Source organism: Perognathus longimembris, chromosome 12 (genome assembly GCF_023159225.1).
Source record: "Perognathus longimembris pacificus isolate PPM17 chromosome 12, ASM2315922v1, whole genome shotgun sequence".
Classification (NCBI taxonomy): Eukaryota; Metazoa; Chordata; class Mammalia; order Rodentia; family Heteromyidae; genus Perognathus; species Perognathus longimembris.
Genome location: NC_063172.1, coordinates 24,421,996 through 24,442,692, shown reverse-complemented (window position 1 = coordinate 24,442,692; position 20,697 = coordinate 24,421,996). Strand labels below are relative to the sequence as shown.

Genomic DNA, 20,697 nt, shown 5'->3' with positions numbered 1-20,697 from the left:
AATCTCATATAGCCTGTGCATCTCTTTATGTCAATAAACATAATCCCACATCATCATTTTCAATGATTATAGAGTATTCTGTAGTATAATAATTTCATTGATCCTCTATGGTCAGTCATGTATTTGCTCTCTGTCCCTTCATTTTTGCCAGTAACCTCCATGCAATTTTACTTTCCCTTATCTTTCTTTTCAAAATGAAAATTGTTTTTTATTTACCATACTATTTGAACTCAAGGCCTTATAACTTGTTAGGCTGGCGCTCTACCATGTGAGCCAAGCCTACAACTCTACTTTTGCATTTTGGAGATAGAATCCAGAAAACTTTTTTGCCATGCATGTCGTCAAACTGTGATCCTCCATCTCAGCCTCCTTAGTAGCTGGGATTATTAACATAAGCCACTGCACCCTTCTTCTCTATCATATTTAAAAGTAGCCATGTACCAGTCGATCACATCAGTAATTCTAGCTACTCAAGAGGCTGAGATCCAATGATTGAGATTCCAAGCCAGCCAGGGCCAGAAAAGTCTGTGAGACTCTCAAATTAACCACCAAAAGAGCCAGAAGTGGAGCTGTTGCTCAAGTGGGTAGAGTGCTAGCTTTAAGCAAAGAAACTGAGTGAGAGACAGCACTCAGGTGGTAAGTTCAAGTCCTAGGAGTGGCACAAAAAATAAATAAGTAAATAAAATTAATATTAATTGAATTGTCAAGTTAAAGTAATCTTAAAATTCAGAGAAATATTGCATTTTGCTAAATTGTTCTTCAAAAGATTCTATTAGTTCACAGCTTCATCAAAGGATACCAGCCATTTCCCTGTATCCTCATAGACATTAGTATTGTATTTTAAGATATTTAAAAAGTCATTTTATATAAAGCAAGTCATGGCAAACAAATGGTAAAAACAAAAAAAAAGGAAGAAAGAAAGAAAGAAACTTCCGCTGTTACCAGCCTAGAAGGTTTTTCAACCTATTTTCCTGAGATTCAAGTTCCAATAACCCCCCAAGGATTCAGTGTTGCTGACATAGTGGAAAATGAGTTCTCCTATGTGTCTTTTACTAATTGGGTTAATTTAGTATGGATACTGACAAGGTCATCTAAATTTTCCACTACCGTTAACATCAGTACTTACATTTTTGACATTCTCCGATTCTATATTAAAATCTGCTTTCAGTAAATCATATTTCACATATGAGAAGTTTGACATTGCCAATTTAAATTAATCCTCGATGTTATGAAATCCCGAAACACCACGAAACCTCATGAAATATTTGTAATCTGTCCAATGTTCTCCTGTTATGGTATCCAGGGTGAAATATCTGTGTGGGAGCTGTTTTTCCAATGTAAATAGATTATTATTTATAGCCCTACGTGCAAAGCTTTGTAGTGAGCAGAACACATTGTAGCCAAATGTGGTCTTACATCATTTTCACAGCTACAGTATTCTCGTCAGCACACTGTCATGGTGTGACTTTGATGGTCTGATCTGAATTTGACCCCTTGCTGTGATTCATACCTGAATTTTTATCATGCACTTTTATGGGAACAATAAATCCAATAATACCCAGTTGTATTTCCTTGTGTTCTCAGATTTTAACATTCTGGACAAATATTAATGCTACCTCCACAGTGTTGTCACCTACAGATTTGAGGGATTTTTTTCACCCCTTTGAAGATATTCTAGGCTACTTTGAAAGCTACTTTGAAGTCCAGAGCTAATTGCTTTGTGTTTTCTATATTACATAGAGATGAATTTGATAGGATCTATTCATGATTAAAGATGTTATTTATTAAATGGCCAGCATGAGAATAAAGGAAGAAGATTGACAGAATGAGGTTTTGAGAGGTGAGAGAATAGAAAAAAGAAAAGAGATAATCATCTTGAAGCTAGTGGCTCACGCCTGTCATCCTAACTACTTCAGAGGCTGAGATCTGAGGATCATGATTCGAAGCTAGCCAAGGGAGAAAAGTCCCGTGAAACTTTGATCTCTAGTAAGTTACTCAGAGAAGTAAGCTTCTTAAGCGGCTTTGTGGTTCAAGTGTCAGAGTGCTAGCCTTGAGAAAAAAGAATCTCACGAGGCCCTGAGTTCAAGCCCAATGACCAGCAGGAAGTGGAGCCATGGCTCAATTGGTAGAGCAACAACCTTGAGTGGACAAAACAAGTAAGAGACAGAACTGACCCAGGCTCTGATTTCAGACCCCAGAATTTGCTCTTGGGGCGGGGGGTGGGGTATCCTAGTATTTGCACATGAGAAAGGGAGAGATTGATTAAAAAAGAGGGAGGTGAGCTTTTATTAATATTAGAAAGAGGTGATTAAATATAAGCTAGTGGTACTATTTAATACATGAGATGAGGTGATTATTATGAAAAATAAAGGGGAAAGTCAAAGAGGAAGTCACAGTAGGGAAACAGAATGACCAGGAATCATGCCTTAACAATAAAGATACATTTGAACTATTGTACCCTGACTAGCTTGGAGACAGTGAGGAAAAAATCTGAAAATAGCTCTTTGATAAAACATCATTTGAGGCATGTGGTGTCCAGGAGGGTAGAAATCATGGGAAGTATAGTTACTAGTTGTCACATTGTTCAAATTAACAGTCATGGGTTGTTTTATTTTTCTTTTAAGAGTCTGTGAAATATATTGTAATTGAAACACACTGACCTCAAGATTGGGTAATGCTCATTTCTTCCAGAACGTGTTTGTAGATCTTACCACATTAAACAAACTGACCAAGACAAGAGTTAGCAAATTTTCAAAAACTCATATACTCAATGAGGTCTCGATTAACCTGTTTGGAATTCGTTACTTATCTAAGGACTCTGATATAAGTGAAGTAGATGGCTATTTGGAGATTCAGCCCCAAATTTACTGTTATGTAACTTTGGGTTTTTTTTTTAAATCTTTATTAGCCTCATTTCTCATATCTATTAATGGACTCTCTAATGTCTCAGTTTTGTGAATTAGGTAAACTAGAGACTGAACGTAAACCATGAATCCATGTGAGCTTCTTAACCATCTTATTTCTATGCAATAGCAGAAAGACCTTGCAGAGATTTATGAAATAAACATACTATACAATGATATAAGTAGGCAACTTATAAAAAGAAGAAAAAGAAAAACAGGTCCTCTCCTTAATGTTAACAGAAATGTGATATGAAAATAGTGCTGGATTTAATCTTTATATTGTCCCTATTTCTTGCTGGATTTATCAGGATGTTTCTGGTTGAAAATAACAGAAAATCTGTCTCAAACAACTTTAAGTAAGTTATAAAAGAAATCATAGGCACACATAACTGAGATCTCAAAGTGAGCTGCCTTGAAATGCAGCTGGATCTATCTACTGCAGTGCTCTGAGAAGCACCCATGTGAACGTTCTGTCCAATTTGTATTTTCAACTATTAACTCTATTCTGTGCAATATTTCTTTTTCTTTGTCTCAAGACAGCCATCTGGTTTCAGGTAACACAGCTTTAATCATTCTCAAGTAGCTATTATTAATTGGCCAGTACAATTGGTTATTTAAAGTATTTAAATGTTGAGGAATAGCTACTAAATATAGTGATGCTCGATTGGGGAATAATTAACGGTGACCTAATGTAAAAGTAATCAACTAAGCCCAGCTGCTTCTGACAAATAGAAACAGCAATTTTTGGAATAATAACTTGTCTGCTGCAATAAAGGACAAAAAATGTTATTTTTGTGCCACAAACTGTCTGAAGATCAGTAGCAACCTGCAGTTGTTTTTTTTTTATTTGTTTTTTTTTTTTTTTTGGCCAGTCCTGAGGCTTGAACTCAGGGCCTGAGCACTGTCCCTGGCTTCTTTTTGCTCAAGGCTAGCACTCTACCACTTGAACCACAAAGCCGCTTCTGGCTTTTCTCTGTTTATGTGGTGTTGAGGATTAGAAACCAGGGCTTCATGCATGCAAGGCAAGCACTCTACCATTAAGCCATATTCCCATCCTGTGTGTGTGCATGCATGCATGCGTGTGTGTGTGTGTGTGTGTGTGTGTGTGTGTGTGTGTGTGAAGGTTAGAGATTCCTTATAATTATTCTTTCTTAATAAATTCAATCCCAGTCTCAAAAGATTTCTCTAATTTTCCATACAATCGACTGCCTTTCAGTGCACAGAAGAAAAAAAATGGAGGTGAAAGAAAGAGAGGCACAGAATTTTCTTTGTACTTACTTACATACTACCTTCTGTTCATTTCTCATTGGCCAGGCACTAATCACATAGCCACACCCAGAACCAAGTCTGAGGTGAGTTCTCTGCTGGCTAAACTTGTGCAGGTTAGCCTCCATGTCACTATAGAAGAAACTGGGTGCAAATATGAAGGTGGAAATTAGCAGGCTCATTCAGAGCCTCTGAAAAAGATGGTATGTACAAATTGCTATTATGAAGAATCTCTTTTTTTATTATTTATGAAAAACATAGGACCCCCCCCCCAAAAAAAAAGAAAAAGATGCTAAAAAAAATTAAAAAGCTGGAAGTGGAGCTGTGACTCAAGTAATAGAGTACTAGCCTTGAGCACAAAGAATCAAGTACAGAGCTCTGGCCCTCAATTCAAGGCCCAAGAAGGAAGGATGGGGGTGGGAGAGAGGGAGGGAAGGAGCGAGGGACATTGATTCAATTAAATGAATGCTAACTCATTTGTATTCATTTGTATGCCAAAGTGGATACTCTTTTTTTTTTCTTTTTTTTAAACTTCATTGTTATTATAGAGGTGATGTAAAGAGTGATTACAATTACATGAATCAGGTAATGAGTACATTTCCTCTCATACAGTGTCTTCTGTTCCCTCATTCTCTCCCAGTCGCTCCCTCCTGTCTCCATCCACGAGTTATACAGTTCATTTTCATCAGTGCCCTGTGAGTTCCACTGACACTCTCTCTTCTCAGAAAACTTTAAGTTCACATTCCAAAATACACAATTGCTGTATTTACATAAAACTGTAACACATTTCATTTTCTAAGTCCATGGCAGAATAGAAATGGAAAATTAGAGGTGCAGTAGTTAAAAATGTTTGTAATCCCAGCTAGTCAGGAGGTAATGATAAGAGGAATCATAGTTCTAGACAAAACTGGGCAAAAATTAGGAAAAGGCAGCATATCTATCAACAACAAATAAATTACATTTTTAATTGTAGTAATATTTTAGCTGGGTGTTGGTGGCTCACGCCTAGCTAGCTACTTAGGAGGCTGAGATCTGAGAATGGCAGTTTGAAGCTAGCCAGGGTAGAAAAGTCCCTGTGAGACTCTTATCTCCAATTAACCACTCAGAAACTGGAAATGGCGCTGTGGCTCAAGTGGTGGAGTGCTAGCTTTGAGCACAAAGAGGCTCAGGGACAGACTCAGTTCTAGCCCCACAGCCAACCTAAATTAATTAATTAACTAAGTAATTAAAATAGCAATATTTTATCTCAATTGCAGTGTTAATTATACTCAGAATATGTTCATATATTCAAAGAATATTAAGAAGTTCTTGTATGTCATTTTTATAAGAAGTTTTAATACCACAAAGACCCTTTAAAATGAGAGAAAATTGGGGTTACATCGTTATAGACAAAACTTTATTGCAAATGGTATTTTAAAACTTAAAAAGGGGGCTAGGAATATGGCCTAGTGGTAGAATGCTTGCCTCACATACATGAAGCCCTGGGTTCAATTCCCCAGCACCACATATATAGAAAATCCAGAAGTGGCTCTGTGGCTTAAGAGCTAGAATGCTAGTCTTGAGCAAAAAGAAGCCAGGGACAGTGCTCAGGCCTGAGTCCCAAACCCCAGGACTGGCAAAAAAACAAAACAAAACAAAATTTAAAAAGATAGGATAGGGACAGGAAGGGGAAATGGGGAGAGTAAAGGAAGTGGTGACATTGATTATGAAGCATTGTACTTATAACCTGACTTGTAGAATTATAACTCATTTGTACACCTCCTTAATAATAACAATTTAAAATATTTAGAGAATTCCTTAACGTAAATGCATAGAAATGCTGATTGATTTTTTGGGGGGAGGGGAGGAGAGTGATATTGTTTTCTGTTCTATGTTCATAATAATGTACCTTATTATTTTTCTCAAGACTAGTGCTCTACCAGTTGAGCCACAGCTCCACTTACAGCTTTTTGATGGTTAATTGGAAATAACAATAGCCTCAAAGACTATCCTACCCAGTCTGGCTTCTAACAGTGATTCTCGGCTCTTATCTTCCTGAGAAGCTAGGATTAAAGGGATGAGCTACCAGCACTCTTTCTAACACTTTTAACCACAAATGCCTTTAATTTTATTTTCATTTGTACTCATTTCACATGTTTATATAGAATGTTTCTGTAGAATTTATTCCTTGAAGCTTTGTTCTTTTTTATTAATGTATTGACAAAGTGATGTACAGAGGAGTTGTAGATTCATACTTAAGGCAGTGAGTACATTTCTTATCCAACTTGTTACCTCCTCCCTCATTTTTCTCCCACCTTCTTTCCTCCCTAATTCCCTTCCCTCCCCACCCCCAGTTGTACAGTTGGCTTACAACATATGGTCTTGTAAGTATCGCTGTTGTATTGGTTTATCTTTTACGCTTTGTCTCTCCATTTTGATCTTCCCCTTCCCTTCGCTGATCCAGACAAACATATATACAATACCCAGGGCACAAAAATAAGTTACAGTGACATCAGGGGTAAACCATGGAGAAGAAACACAAAAGAAAATGGCACGATTTCACATAGTACATTTAAAATAACAACAACAATGATAAACCACTTATTTCCATAACTTGGAGTTCATTTCACTTAGCATCATCATGTGTACATAGCTATTGAGCTCTTGAGATCTTCTGCTAGGACTATCCTAGACATGTTCTTGTTTTCTTTAAAATAATTATAAATTCTTGGACTTGAAAACTTCAAGGCATTTTCCAGAAAACAAATAAGTGTATATAATATTTCCCATAATAATTCTTAAAATTAAACTGCTAAAGATATTTTAAGTAAATAGCATCAGCAATTGCATAATTTCCTCTTTAAATTACCAATTATATTGAGCCTATTTGTACACACATTTGTGAGTTACTACCTCTCTGATCTAAACCCACCCTTTCTGCCAGTTTGGACTTTGGCAGAAGCTATGGAGAGGTTTTGACAACAGGTGGCGCCAGAGGGAGATGATGAGGCTGAAACATTGATTCTTTCAAGTCTGTTTGCAATTCCTCTCTCCAGCCTCACTTCCTGGCTGGGGCAATTAATATTCCCACTTAGCAAATAAAAGCACGACAGCCCATTACATTTGAACATCAGAGAATGAATAATAATTTATATAAATATGTTCCCAATAGGGCATTTTAAACTGTGTACCATGTAATATCTGCAGCCCTATGCAGACTCTCCTCTAAACATCTGTGTTTTAAAAATTCCAAACACATCACTTTGTTCTCCAGGCCTTGAGTTAGTAGCTGCTTCCTGCAATTACTAACTTTGTGATAACTTATTGTTATAAGCATTAGATTTAATCAGTTTGATATGTCTTTCCCCTGCCTGAACTGACTCATACACATAATTTCCTAGAGCAAAAAGCACTGCGATAAGGCCATTTTTCTTCCAGTGAGTGTTCCCAAGTATAAGCCAACATGGATACACAGATAGTAAGTGATAGAAGCAATATGAACTTCACCCACTTTGCAAGGAAATGAGTTCATATAGAGAACATTCATAGTTCTGAATGAGTGAAGGATTGAAATCATAGTAAATTCTCATGCACACCTCTATTTCAGTTATCAGTGTTTTTAGGTGTTAAGAATTAACTGTATCAGCTGGGAATGTGACTATGTGGTAGAGTCCTTGGCTAGCATGCACAAAGCTCTGGGTTTAACTCCTCAGTACCACACACACACACACACACACACACACACACACACACACACACACACACACAAAGCCAGAAGTGGTGCTGTGGCTCAAGTAGTAGAATATTAGCCTTAACCAAAAGATCAGGGACAGTGCCCAGGTCCTGAATTCAAGCCTCAGGACTGGCACACACACAAAGAAAAGAATTTACTATATAAATTGAGTTTGTATATGTAAGTGTAAAATGTGACAGAGATGCAAGAAGAAAAAGAAAAACAAATTATAGATTTAGTGGGGTTGTAGTACACTCACTGTTAATTTTTAAAGTAGATTTGTCTTTGCATTCTCCTTGTGTCTGAGTTCTAGATTTTAAACAACAAATTGTCAAAGAAAAGTACTCAGTAAGAGTTCAGTGCTTGGAAGATCTGATTATATGTTATTCTGTGGTGTTCACATGGAATTTTTGTTGTCTTAGCAACAAAATTTTCAGTCTTCACATGTAATTTCTACCCATTTCTAATAGTTTTCAACTTTAGTTACCACCTAGATAATCTTCTCAAAAATAATATTTTCCTAGAATGAAAATAAACCAACCCTCCTACCATAAGTGGCATCTTCTATTTTGGGGGGGCTGGTCTGGCACTGGAACTGGGCACTGTCTCTGAGCTTTTTTGCTCAAGGATAACGCTGTATCACTCAAGACACAGTTCTCCTTCCAGCTATTTGGGTAGTTAATAGGAGATGAGAGTCTCATGGATTTTCCTGCTTGGGCTGGCTTTAAACTGCTATCTTCAGATCTCAGCCTTAGAGTAGCTAGGATTATAGGCATGAGCCACCAGCACCTAGCAGTGTCACCTTCTTTATTGTTAACTTGGGTTGCTCACTTCACAAAAACCCTGACATTCTTGACTCCATCCTCCTTTGCCTGACACTAGCATGTCTACTTGGGTTCTAGAGTTGTTTTTTTTTTTGTTTTTTTTTTTTTTTTTACTAACTTTAGGTTCCTGGCTTATTCTAGGCCCGATTTCTTTCTTATTGCTTGTTGTAATTTTCTATTGATGGGGTTGTGCTTGTTTATACAGTGACCATTTAGAACTCATTTTTTTCTTCTTAAAATCCTCTAGGTGCTATTCTTTGACATTCACAGCTCCTCTCCTTTGACTTAGCTCCAAATTCTGGTTCTCCTGTGTGTATCTTTCAATTTTGCCTGAGGTTCTGGATTCGTCTTGGCTTTTCCCCCTCCAAGATGGAGTTGGCATTAGCTGCTCAAGCCAAACAGATGAGCAGAAAAGCACAGGCCAAGGTAGAAAAAGAAGATGCCTATGTCTACAGAAAGGGTATTGAGTGTTGAAAATCTGGCAGCTGAACTTGACAGGTCTGATGAAGTGAGCCTAAATGTTGGTTCAATCACTTGTTCATTTTGTGACCTGCGGAAAAATTCTTTACTTCTCTGTACCTAGGTTTCTTCACTACCTTATGAACAAGACGTCTATGTCTCAAAATTATGGTAAATATTAAGTTAAACAATCCCTGTAAAAAGTTTAGCACATAACGAGTAGTCAAAGGTTAGCTATTGCATTAAGTAGTCATTCATCACGATATTTGCTGTTTTATCTGAGAGCTAAAATTCAATGGTATGGCTCAGTGACTATTTACTGGCTTATAAATTTCTGGAAGATTGTTGAGCAAACCTAACTTCCTGTGTATAATGATTGTTACACCCTCGTTAGGTTGCATCTACTTCTATATGCATCTATACTTCTACTTTTATCAATGAAATAAGAAGAAAATTGCTATTAATAAAATAGTTCTGGGTTTCTTATTTCAAACATTGTTTTAAGACCTAAAGGTTATGGGGATCTGAAAAACAACACCATGAGCAGAGGACAGATATTGGAATAACATCTTTCAAAGCCAAGTTGCTACATTAGACAGCTCATCATCTAACTAATTCTGTAGTTAGGGTATTTGGGTCAGGAAGGAATGGAAAATAAGAGAGAAGAAGGGGAAAAAAGAAGGGAGAGGAAGGTCAAAGATGGCTTTGCATCCATGATAGTGACTGTGAATGAAATTGGCTTCCCTTTATTTTTCTTATACAGTAAGTCTACCATGAAGAGTTACTAATAATATATATCCTATAGGTATATGATTCATGAGTTAGATCTTCTCAACTATGTTCATCAAGATACTTTCTTAAAATGCATCACTGAAAATGCATCTGTTAGAAATATCAGTTTTGGACAACCATCTCTAAAACTGATAATGTTGCACTGTCCTTAAAGATATTTAATGAAATGTAACCTAATTCTCAATATGAAGAGGCTGACCTATGTCCATAGTAAGTCCCCAATAGCCTATTTACCCCTTTATGCCATTACTAAAAATGGTCTGTTCCCTCAGTGTGGGGTCCAAACCCTCTGGCTGCCATGGAATTTGATAGTAACCATGGTAAGAAGCAAATGTTTGAAAGAACTAAGAAATATATAAAAATCATCATCATACAGCCTAATTTGAGGGACTTACTAAAAGAATTTTTAATCTATTCAAAATATTGAAGAAAAAAAGTTCTATTCAGAAATTTCTTCCAAAAATTATAGCTATAGACACACCCATACACACACACACACACACACACACACACACAATCTGTTTGTTTCAGATACCACAAGAAAATTGAAATCAAGCATTACTGGTCCTTGAGTGACATAGCATAATGTCTTCAGTGATAATGTCAATGACAGTCAAGATTTACTAAGACTTTGATCCATGAATGACACAGCAGGACACATTAACCTGCCCCACTCCCCATCTGCTGCTCTGCTCTTGAGAACTGCATTTGGTCGCTACTCCTCTCTTCCTTTCCTGTAGAGAGATGAGCCAGGTTTAAATAGTTTGACCAAAGGCATATAGCCATGAAAGGGAATAATGTTTAAACTCAGGCTATGTTCTGCTCCCACTTTTGAAAATTGCTATTCTATATATACTTGATTTGATAAAATTGAGCCTTCATGCCCTGTTTAGATTTTCAGTTTGGAATAGCAATCATTGTTTCAAATTTCAGAAATTATATTGGTAACAGCCCAAATTATGTTCACTTCCAAACTCACAGCAAAAGAAGCATGTGCATTCTGACTCACTAGGCTCTTCTAGCCAGCTGCACAAAATTATTATCCATGCTTTAGGTTGAAATACTTATCCTGGCTGCCAGCCTTCCTGTGCCTGAGGGATTGACTAATAGCTGTGACTCTAGCTGCATAGAACTATAGATAAAGTAGTTTAAATAATGTTCTTGAAAGCGTTGTGTTTTTCTTTTCTACAGTCTTAACCATTTTGAAGTGTACAGTTCACTGGTTTTAAGAATATTCATATTGCTCTAAAACAAACATCCAGAGCATGTTCATTTTGGAACTCTGAAACTCCATACTTAGTATTGTACCTTGGTAGTCACTAATCTACCTTTTGTTTCAATGAATTTGAGTACTTAAGATACCATAGAAAAGTGAAATCATACAGTATTTGCCCTTGAGTGGCAAGCATAGTTTACTTAGCATAATGTCTTCAAGGATAAGCCATGTTGTAACATGTCTTGGGATTACCTTTCTTTGTAAGGTTAAAAGATATTCCAGGACTTTGTGCTTTCCCTTGGGTTCTTTGTAAAGGGCCTGGAACTTTGCCACTTGAGTTACACCTCTATTTCTAGCTCTTTGCTGAGTAATTGGAGATAAAACGATTTATAGATTGGTCTGCCCATGATTTCCAGTTCTCAGCCTCTTAAGTAGCTCGGATAACAACTGACATGCTCATCAGTAAATGAATCGGTGGATATTTGGGTTCATTCTGCCTCTTGACTGTTAGGAATATAGCTGTACAAATACCTCTTCAAGACTCTGCTTTTAAGCCCTCTATATACACAACGATTTCTGGAATTCCTGGACCTTCTGGCATTTCAATTTTTTGTTTTCTGAGGAAACTCCATGCTTCAGTCCATGACCTCCTAATGGTTCTATCATTTTTACATTTCCATCAACAGTGCATAGGGTTGCAATTTCTCTACATTCTCAGCAACTCTTGTGTTTAAAGCATTGTGTCTTTTCTCATTTCTTTTTGGTGAAGCAAACAGTCATAGACTGTTACTTGAACTCTGTTTCTGACACTACCACCTGAGTCATGCCTCCAACCCTGAATCAATATGCTTTTCATGTAGAAGAGGGTATAATATGATGTAAGCTAATCCTTTGTGAGGAATGATGCAGGGCTGATACTAAATGTTCTTCAGCCCTCAAAAAGTATTTAGTGTTTGTGCTTGTTTGTTCTGATCCTGGGTCTTGGACTCAGGGCCTGTGCACTGTCTCCGAGCTTTTCTACAGAAGGCTGATTATCCCACTTGAGTTATAGCTCCTGTTAATTGAACACTAGAATCTCATGGACTTTCCTACCCAGGCTGGTTTCGAACTGTCATCTTCAGATCTTAGTCTCCTGAGTAGCTGCCCAGGTATGAGTCACAGGCACCTGGCTAAAATGTATTTAATTTTAGAGCTAAATATTTCCCTGAACATTCCTTGAGTAAATGAATAACTTGCCCTTTCAAACCTAAAACATGTATTTGTTTCTTCAGTCCTTTAGCTACCACTGTCTTACCCAGGATTCAAAGCTTCTTAAAATTAGTTAGAGGGAGACAAGTGAGAAAGGATAGACTTCTCACTTCAACAGTCTGCAAAAGAAGGAGAAAAAAAAGGGTGCTATTCAGAGACACCCTGTAGTTAGACACTTAGAATTCAGGATGGAAATAAACCCAGTGCAACAGCAAGAATATTTGAAAGCAAGGTTGACAAGCTACTGTGGCAGAAGTCTCAATTCCAAGAAATATGCCCTAACCCAGGAAGCAGAGAAGTAAGTTTCTAAAAGCATGCCTTTCCCTATTTATTTCTCATGTACTTGAAATGTCAATCATATGTTAGGGAAAGCTGACGGGTAGAACCAAATAATAGAATATAATGCAAACAACGGATTGAGGTGTTTGTCTAGTGGTCCTTCTATGAAGTCAGTTTGAGAAATTGCCAACCTATGGCTTTAAGAAAAATATGCTAGTATGTGTGCTGTTGTAATATCTTGATTGCCTACTATCAGTTTTTGTCACAACCTTTCAAATGCTTATTTCTATTACTATTGTTTGACTTGTCTTCCTTTTCCCTCATGGAAACTTCTAGAAGTAAATATCTTAAATATAAATCAAGTGAAATTACATTACATTTAATGTCACATTTATTTTCTTTGTGTGCAACCACTATTCAGATTCTTGTAAGAATTTCTAGCCTGAAAAAGTTGATTTAACATTCAATAGCTAGTGACTGGTAAGTTGTTCAAAGCTGTCAAGTAATTTATAAAAGTCATGAACTAAGAAGTTAGCAAGACACCTAGATTGCTTTTCTTGGGCACATAAGTGTAGACAAGTATCAATCAAATTCAGAGTAGTTTGCTTGGAGAGAAAAAAAAATAATAAAGACCTTTTAGCTTGCATAAGGTTATGTAGATGTAAGGAATCATGAGTTAATAATAAGCCAAAAACATAGCCTTTGTTCTGTGAGGTGCCTAAAATAATAAACATGGGAACAAGGTTGTATTTTTCCAACATCATTTCATGCCTAGGTTAGCTTGCATGATTACTAACACAAGATTGTCCCTGCCAGTATAAAGGTTACTATTATTTCTTCCTTGCTGTTGTATTCAATAATATACAACATAAAAGTATATTTAAAAAGTAATTTTGTGCAGGTACTGTGGCTTGAATTCAGGGCCTACCTGCTGTCAATAGCTTTTTGTTGTTGTTGTTCAAATCTGGAACTCTTCCACTTGAGCCATACCTTTACTTTCAGCTTTTTGCTGGTTAATTAGATATGAGTCTCATAGACTTTTCTGCTTGTGCTGGTTTTGGACCATGATCCTTAGATCTCTCTCCTGAGTAGCTAGGATTACAGACATTATAATGCCAGGGGTTCTGGCAGTCTTTAAAGTAATTCAACATAGCCTTTGCTAATGTGAAACAGGCTAACTCATTCTAGACTTTATAGGTAAAATTTACAGTAATGAAATTAATGGACAATGCCACAGTTTATGTAAAGAGAAAGAAAATTTAATAGAGCAATAACAGTGTTGTATTTCCTGTCTCTAGGAAATAAATAACTGAAGCTTACCACTTGTCCAATATGCTTTATTTGTTAAAGAATCACCAATATATAATGTTATGATATTTTGGAGAAGTCTGAGAACTTCACAGTTGAAGTAGCCATGACAGAAATTGTAGTTTCTTAGAGAAAATAGAGAAGGAATAAAGGAGCTAGAGATTTTGGGTTATCCTAGGGAAGTCTAGTAATAGAAATTTGTCCAGCCAAACCTGTCAGATTTTATTATTACTTATGACTGCAGTGGAGTCTTATGCCTATGAAATAAGGGAATACCATTGTAGATACTAACAGCATGGCCAGCAAGTTATGTGACTTTGTTATAACATTCATTTCCAATAGGAAAGATGCTTTTTTTCCTGTGGAGTTATATTAAGTTATGCCAAAGGACATAAAATTTCTTTTTTCCTATTGCTCATTATAGTTTCTTCTACTGTTAGTATGAAGATGATGTGAAGAGGGATTATAGTTACATAGGTCAGATAAAAAGTGTATTTCTTTTGGAGCACTATCACCTTCTCCCTCATTCTATCTCAGTGTTTCCTTCCTGTCCCCACCTACAAATTGTATGATTCATTTTTCAACATAGTTTCTAGTGCATTCTCCTCCTTCAATTGCTCACCCTTTGTCCCTCCCGTTTCTGTGCCTCCCCTACCCTCTCAAATAACAAGAAAAAAAGAAAAGAAAACAAAAACAGCAACAAAGAAAAAACCCTCCAGTTTTTATTTCCTGAAGTTCATTTTAATGATCAGATACACATAGGTATTTGGAAAATGAAATTATATTCCTTTGACTTTACTCCACAGACACAAGCTCATTGAATATGTCTGCTGGGATTCCCTATCAGTTCCTTGTTATCCTTTGGCAGGAGAGCCCTTTTTAGATAATCCCAGATGACTATAGTTTCCTAGTAGTCACCTACCAGGCACCTGGTTTCCAGGAAATAGCTCCATATTGCTTCTTCATCATGGAAGAGCAACACAGTGCACAATCTCTGTGTCTGGAGCCAAACAGCTAGACATTCCTTTAGTTGATCTCCCTGGAAACTTTTGCTAGGCTTGACTTGCGGGGAAGGTTCCCTTAGTCACTATGCTTAGCCCTCTCCCTAAGTCATTCTGGGGAGGGCCCGTAAGCTCAAGATACTAACCACTTCCTGCAGAGAGAAATTCTCCTTCAGCATCATTCTTATCATTGGTATTATACCTTTTAGGAACATAGGCTAATATGGATCAGACTAATGTTAAAATCTTAGATTACTTTTTAGAGTATGGATATATTTGGCACCCAAACCACAGCTTTCAGACAAATTAAAACAAAGTTCTATTTATATATCCTTCACACTGTTGTGACATAATGTAGTTGTGCTATTTTTAATTTATGCTAACTAATTAGGCTTTTAGAGAAGGGTTTGTCTTTTGAGTAAAAGACTGTTTCAAGTTATTTATATTTAAATGTATAACTTCTCTAAAGTGGATATTAACTAGAAAACTATAGTTTTTCCTTAAGTTTTTTAAATTCAATTTTATTGTCAAAGTGATGTACAGAGGTGTTACAGTTACATACATGTACATACATGTACATTTCCTGTCAAATTTTGTTGCTCCCTTCCTCATTTTTCTCCCACTTTCCCTCTCCCTCTAGTCTGTTCCCCAAGTTGTTCAGTTTATTTCCAACATATTGTCTTGTGAGTATGTATCACTGTTGCACTGATTTGCCCTTTGTCCTTTTCCTAAGTTTTAAGTGCAATTTGTAACTTGTTATTTTTATAAAGAATATAGTCACTCAAGTTCACTAACTTATAAACTTAATAGATCGTCTCTCCAAAATTTACTCTCATTTACAAACCTAACTTAAAACACTGAAAACTGCATTTGCATATTACCTGATTTTGAACACATACCTTAAATTCCAGGTGGGACAAACTAGAAATGCAAGGATGTAACCTGTGCTAAGTACTCAACCCTTCCAAAACTAATAAATCAAGCCTACCAATGTAATAAATTAGATTCCTAAGCCTTCCAGGCATCTTAATGGCTTGATGGGAAAGATTTCCAGTAAAAGCTGGAACATTAAATGCAACTACAAAGTCTGTTCTTTTTTCTACATTCAACTAAAATGACAAGAAAAGGATTTTCTCAAGAGCTGGACATAAGCCAAAATGACCAAATAAGATAGAAGCTGAAATGGCTCAAAGAATTAGCATTCTAGTCTTGAGCCAAAGAGCCTTGGGACGTTGCCCAGATCCTGAGTTCAAGCCCCACAACCAACAGAAAAAAAAAATTCTCCTGCAATGGTCAAGCATGGGCATGGTGACTCAAGCCTAGAATCCCAGATACTTGAGACATGAAGTTGGGGAGAATCATAGACGTAAGCCCAACAAAAAATTAGTAGGATCTCACCTCATCAACCAAGCTGAGTGTAGTGGCTAACACCTGTAAAGTCACTTGTGTAGGAAACATGTGGAGATGGCGGTAAACAACAGCAAGTACTTACCTGAAAAGTAAACTTTAAAAAAAATTAAAAGTTCTGAGAGTGTGGCACTTGCCTCGTAAGCATGAGTTCCTGACGTCAAACTCTACCAACACATACATACAGTAGTAAGATTTCTTAAGAACCAAAACATTTGTAGTAAAAACTATAGTTAATAAGCCTCTCTTCTGATCTGCTGGGTGTTTTCTTTTGTTTTGTTTTTTGCCTCAGTCTTAAATACGACTGATACTGATGGAAAGAAACTTCAAATCCGAGAGCATGGACCAATCCAAATACTCAGATTAAAAAAAAACAAATTTCTAAGAGGGACAGAAAATATGCAGAAAGGAAAGAAACCTTCTAAGAACATCCTTGCTATTTCTGCAGAATAAAATACATTATGGCCATGAAGCCACACTAGGGAGATACAAAAAGGAATGTTAAGAAAACATACAAGAAAATTTAACAAGAGAAAGACATAGAATCCATATTCAAATGGAAGATGTGAGGAGAATTCCCCCAAAACATGGTTCTGATAAGACATCTATCTGTCCTTGACAGAAGGTTAGTATGGAGAAAGATAGAATGAAATTTTCAGGCCAGGTAAAGGGAGATTTGGAATAGCAGATGTGTATGTATGTGTTTGGCATTTTTCTGTAATGGTGGTAAGCATGAGTCTCATTGAGAAGATGGCAGAGGTAAGCAGAGACATGGAAACAGGGAGTTAGCAGTATAGATGCCTGGGCAAATAGAATTACATGAAGGAAAATGAGGCCTGGTGGCAGAATGAATGGGCAGATGACTTTAGTTAGGTAATAGAGTGCTGTTAATGTTTGTGGTATCTTAGCATCTTCCCCCTTTGAAAGCCTTACTTTTTCATTCAAGGAGGAGGCAAGGTCATTCATGAAAGATGATGGAGGAAGAGGTTTAGCAAAACCTGTCAGAGCAGATGAAAATAGTCAAGAAGAGTGGAAAGTGATGGAGCCACGAAAGTATAGTACAAATACCAAAAGTATGAGAAATCCGTAGGGAGCTCACAATCATACCTATATCTAGAAGCTTCATGACTATATCCACAATTGCATTAGGAAATATGAAAGAACCTTAGTAGGTGTTGGCATTTTAAGGTGGAATTTATGTTCTCAAATAATACTCTTCATTTCCAACAGCAGTCCAAATTTGTAATTTTTGGTGGGCTCCTTTGACTATCTACCCACAAGTGACTGTTGCTGTGCCAAAATAAATTCTAAAACCTATCTTTCCTTCTCCACTTGTTGAAACATCTCTGTGTCCTCTTCTTGGATGTTCCTCCTATTTTACTCTTATTCAGGGAGAACATTAATACCTAAGCTGCTTAATATATTATAATTTTGTGAGTCCTTACTGAGGCTTGAACTCATGCCCTTGCATTTGCTAAGTGATCTATCCCTTGAGCCAGTCCACCAGCTGTTTGTGTGTGTGTGTGTGTGTGTGTGTGCACGCACACGCACGCGTGTGTGTGTTCTGGTTATTTTTGAGATAGAGTCTTTGCTTTATGTTCATTCCAGCCCAGACGGTGTTCCTCTTATTCACGCATCTCATTGTCAGTGGGATAACAGGAACATGTGCTGTACCATAGATTGAGATGAAAAGCATGCAACTCTGTGCAAAGAAATTAGTTGATATGGGGGTCTTATTTTTTTTTGTGTGGGTGGCTTCAAACTAGGATCCACTGCCTTCAGAATAACTAGGATTACAGTTTTGATTCACTGCATTATATAACTCACTTTTTAACGGAGTTAAACATGGGAAGAAACATACTCAAATGTCTGAGAATCAGAGAAGGGAAAGATAAACACTTAGATAAGAAATTATTCATATTAACTAATTGTGGAAGTGAAGCCTAACCAAGAAAGTAAAGCCAGATGAGTGATATTAAAAATTCAAACCAGGAAGGAAGGAAGGAAGGAAGGAAGGAAGGAAGGAAGGAAGGAAGGAAGGAAGGAAGGAAGGAAGGAAGGAAGGAAGGGAAGGAAGGAAGGAAGGAAGGAAGGAAGGAAGGAAGGAAGGAAGGAAGGAAGGAAGGAAAAAACTGAGTGACGGTGTGGAAATCAGTCTGTCTCAAAGAACTCATGAACTGTAGAATTTCCTTTGCTGGAACTGCGATATATTTGGTTAATTGAATACTGTACCTCAGATTTAACCCTCTCACTGGTTAAACAAGGAGAGGAGCTATCTCTTGGTTTTTGATGCTCTTTATTATTTACAAGAAGTTTATATATTCCTGTATTTACTTTAAATCAAGTAATTTTTTTATCATGAGGTGTAAGTCACAGGCTTCCTATCAAGGCTTGTATATCTTAACTGGCAGATTCCTTAAACTCTTACTGCTTGATGTTTTAATGTTTAACTCAGGGAGTTGACACAAGAGTTAGAGTATAATTGTGAATAAGTTACTGTTTAGCACTTATTCTCAACATATCCAAGATCTCAATGCTGATAAGCAGAACACAGGAACTAGAAATGCCACCACAATCCATCCAGTTCTTCCATATCCCAAGGCTTAAGTACTTCCCACTCAGATAATCAGAAGGCCAGAACTGAGTTTTCCTTTGTCCCTGGATTGAAAGGTGCATATTTAGAAAGAGAGAAGATATTTTATGCTTTATTCATTTGTAGACATTCAGTATTTTAAAGGGAAATTCACTGGCAGTGATATTTATTTCATGTGAAGGGAGAGGACACTTGAGCACATTTTCTCAGACACTGCTGCCCTCTGCTGTTTGGTCCTTACCATTTCTTCCTTTACATGTACTGTCAAAACCAACAAAACACTGAAATGCAGATTCAGAAATTATACTAAAGTGGTCCTGAAAGTGAGGCAACATGGTTGGTGGAAGAGTCAGGATTAGACCTACTGAAAAGTTACTGCTGCTTGATGGTTAGTATTGGTTCTCCCCTATTAAATTAAAAGTCAGATTATCCATTGTGCCTCCTTAGAAGCATTGAAGAGGCAGCATGAAAACGAACATCTCTGCATTGATGGAATTCATATGCTTGTGTGAGCAAATAGTCCATAAGTAGGAAAGAATATCAGCAGACAAAATTACTGAAGATAATGATAGATGCAAAAATGGTAACAAAGGTAACTTTTAGGAGCCCTAAGAGAACATAAAACATGAAGGCACTGTCCAAAGTGCATGTCATGACTGAAGGCTCAAGTAGCCAAGTCACTCCATAGTAGAAGATACTAAAACCAGGCTGAAATGATCCTAAGAGCTGGAACCAAGAACCAAGAGCTGGAACAAAAATCACTTGTGTAAGTGTTTAGGGCTCTGCTGAGGCAGGCAGGCAGGCGGGCGGGCGGGCGGGCATGCAGGCAGGCATGCAGGCAGGCAGGCAGGCAGGCAGGCAGGCAGGCGATAACCAGTGCATTGAAGAAAACAAGCTAAGCTTTTCAAAGTCTAAGTCTAGGGGAACAGTACAAGCAAAGGCCCATAGCCTGGCACTGGTGCCTCATGCCTATACTACTACTAACTACTCAAAAGACCGAGATCTGAGAATCACAGTTCAAAGCCAGCCCAGACAGGAAAGTCCATGAAAGTATTATCTCCAATCAACCACTAAAACACTGGAAATGCAACTTTGGCTCACAATGGTAAAAACACTAGTCGGGAGCACAAAAGCCCAGGGAGAGTGTCCAGGCCCTAAGTTCAGGAACAACAACAACAAAAAACAAAACAAAACAACAACAACAACAAAACAAACCCCAAAAACACCAAAGGCCCAGTTTGGAAATGACTTGGAATTTCAAATTTCAAAACCAAAGGCAGAAAAGCTAAGATATATTGGGGGCTTGGATTTTATTCCATATCTTGGGAGGAATCATTAAAGTATTTTAATCAGACGAGTGACCTACTTCATAGTAGAAGTTCACTGGGGTTGTTGATAGGAAAACAAAACGCAGGATAAGTACTGGCGAATGATGCTCTATGGTACACATGGGTCTCCTCTTCAGGAAAGCTAACATCCATACTCCTTTAACTGCTTCTCACTATAGCCTGCAGTCTAGTTCCCTTCTCATGCTCCCTGGGCTTCCATTGCCAAAGACAATAGCAACAAAAAGAAACAAAACCAGAAACAAGCACCATTACCACCAATAACAACAACCCAACTAAACGTGTTTCTGTTCCTGGTGAGACCTTTTTTCTTTTTTTTCTTTTTTCCCTTTTGTTTTTTTAA

The 20,697-nt window shown here is 37.3% G+C and overlaps 1 protein-coding gene and 1 long non-coding RNA gene across 4 annotated transcripts in view; one reads left to right on the top strand and one right to left on the bottom strand.

The window, feature by feature from the left end:
• Oxr1 (oxidation resistance 1) overlaps nucleotides 1-20,697 on the top strand; it is a 274,194-nt gene that overhangs the window by 127,755 nt on the left and 125,742 nt on the right. Inside the window, exon 1 of one of the 3 annotated variants that reach the window (XM_048358831.1) lies at nucleotides 12,438-12,718. The exons of the other annotated variants lie outside the window; for them this stretch is intronic. The gene's annotated coding sequence lies outside the window, so the exon portion shown is untranslated. Of the gene's footprint in view, nucleotides 1-12,437; nucleotides 12,719-20,697 lie in introns of those variants that run through there. 3 annotated transcript variants of the gene reach the window in all.
• Nucleotides 1-20,697, bottom strand: part of LOC125360747 — a 28,590-nt gene that overhangs the window by 5,245 nt on the left and 2,648 nt on the right. The window contains exon 2 of the long non-coding RNA XR_007212798.1: nucleotides 20,235-20,657. This is a non-coding gene — a long non-coding RNA (uncharacterized LOC125360747). The remainder of the gene's footprint in view (nucleotides 1-20,234; nucleotides 20,658-20,697) is intronic.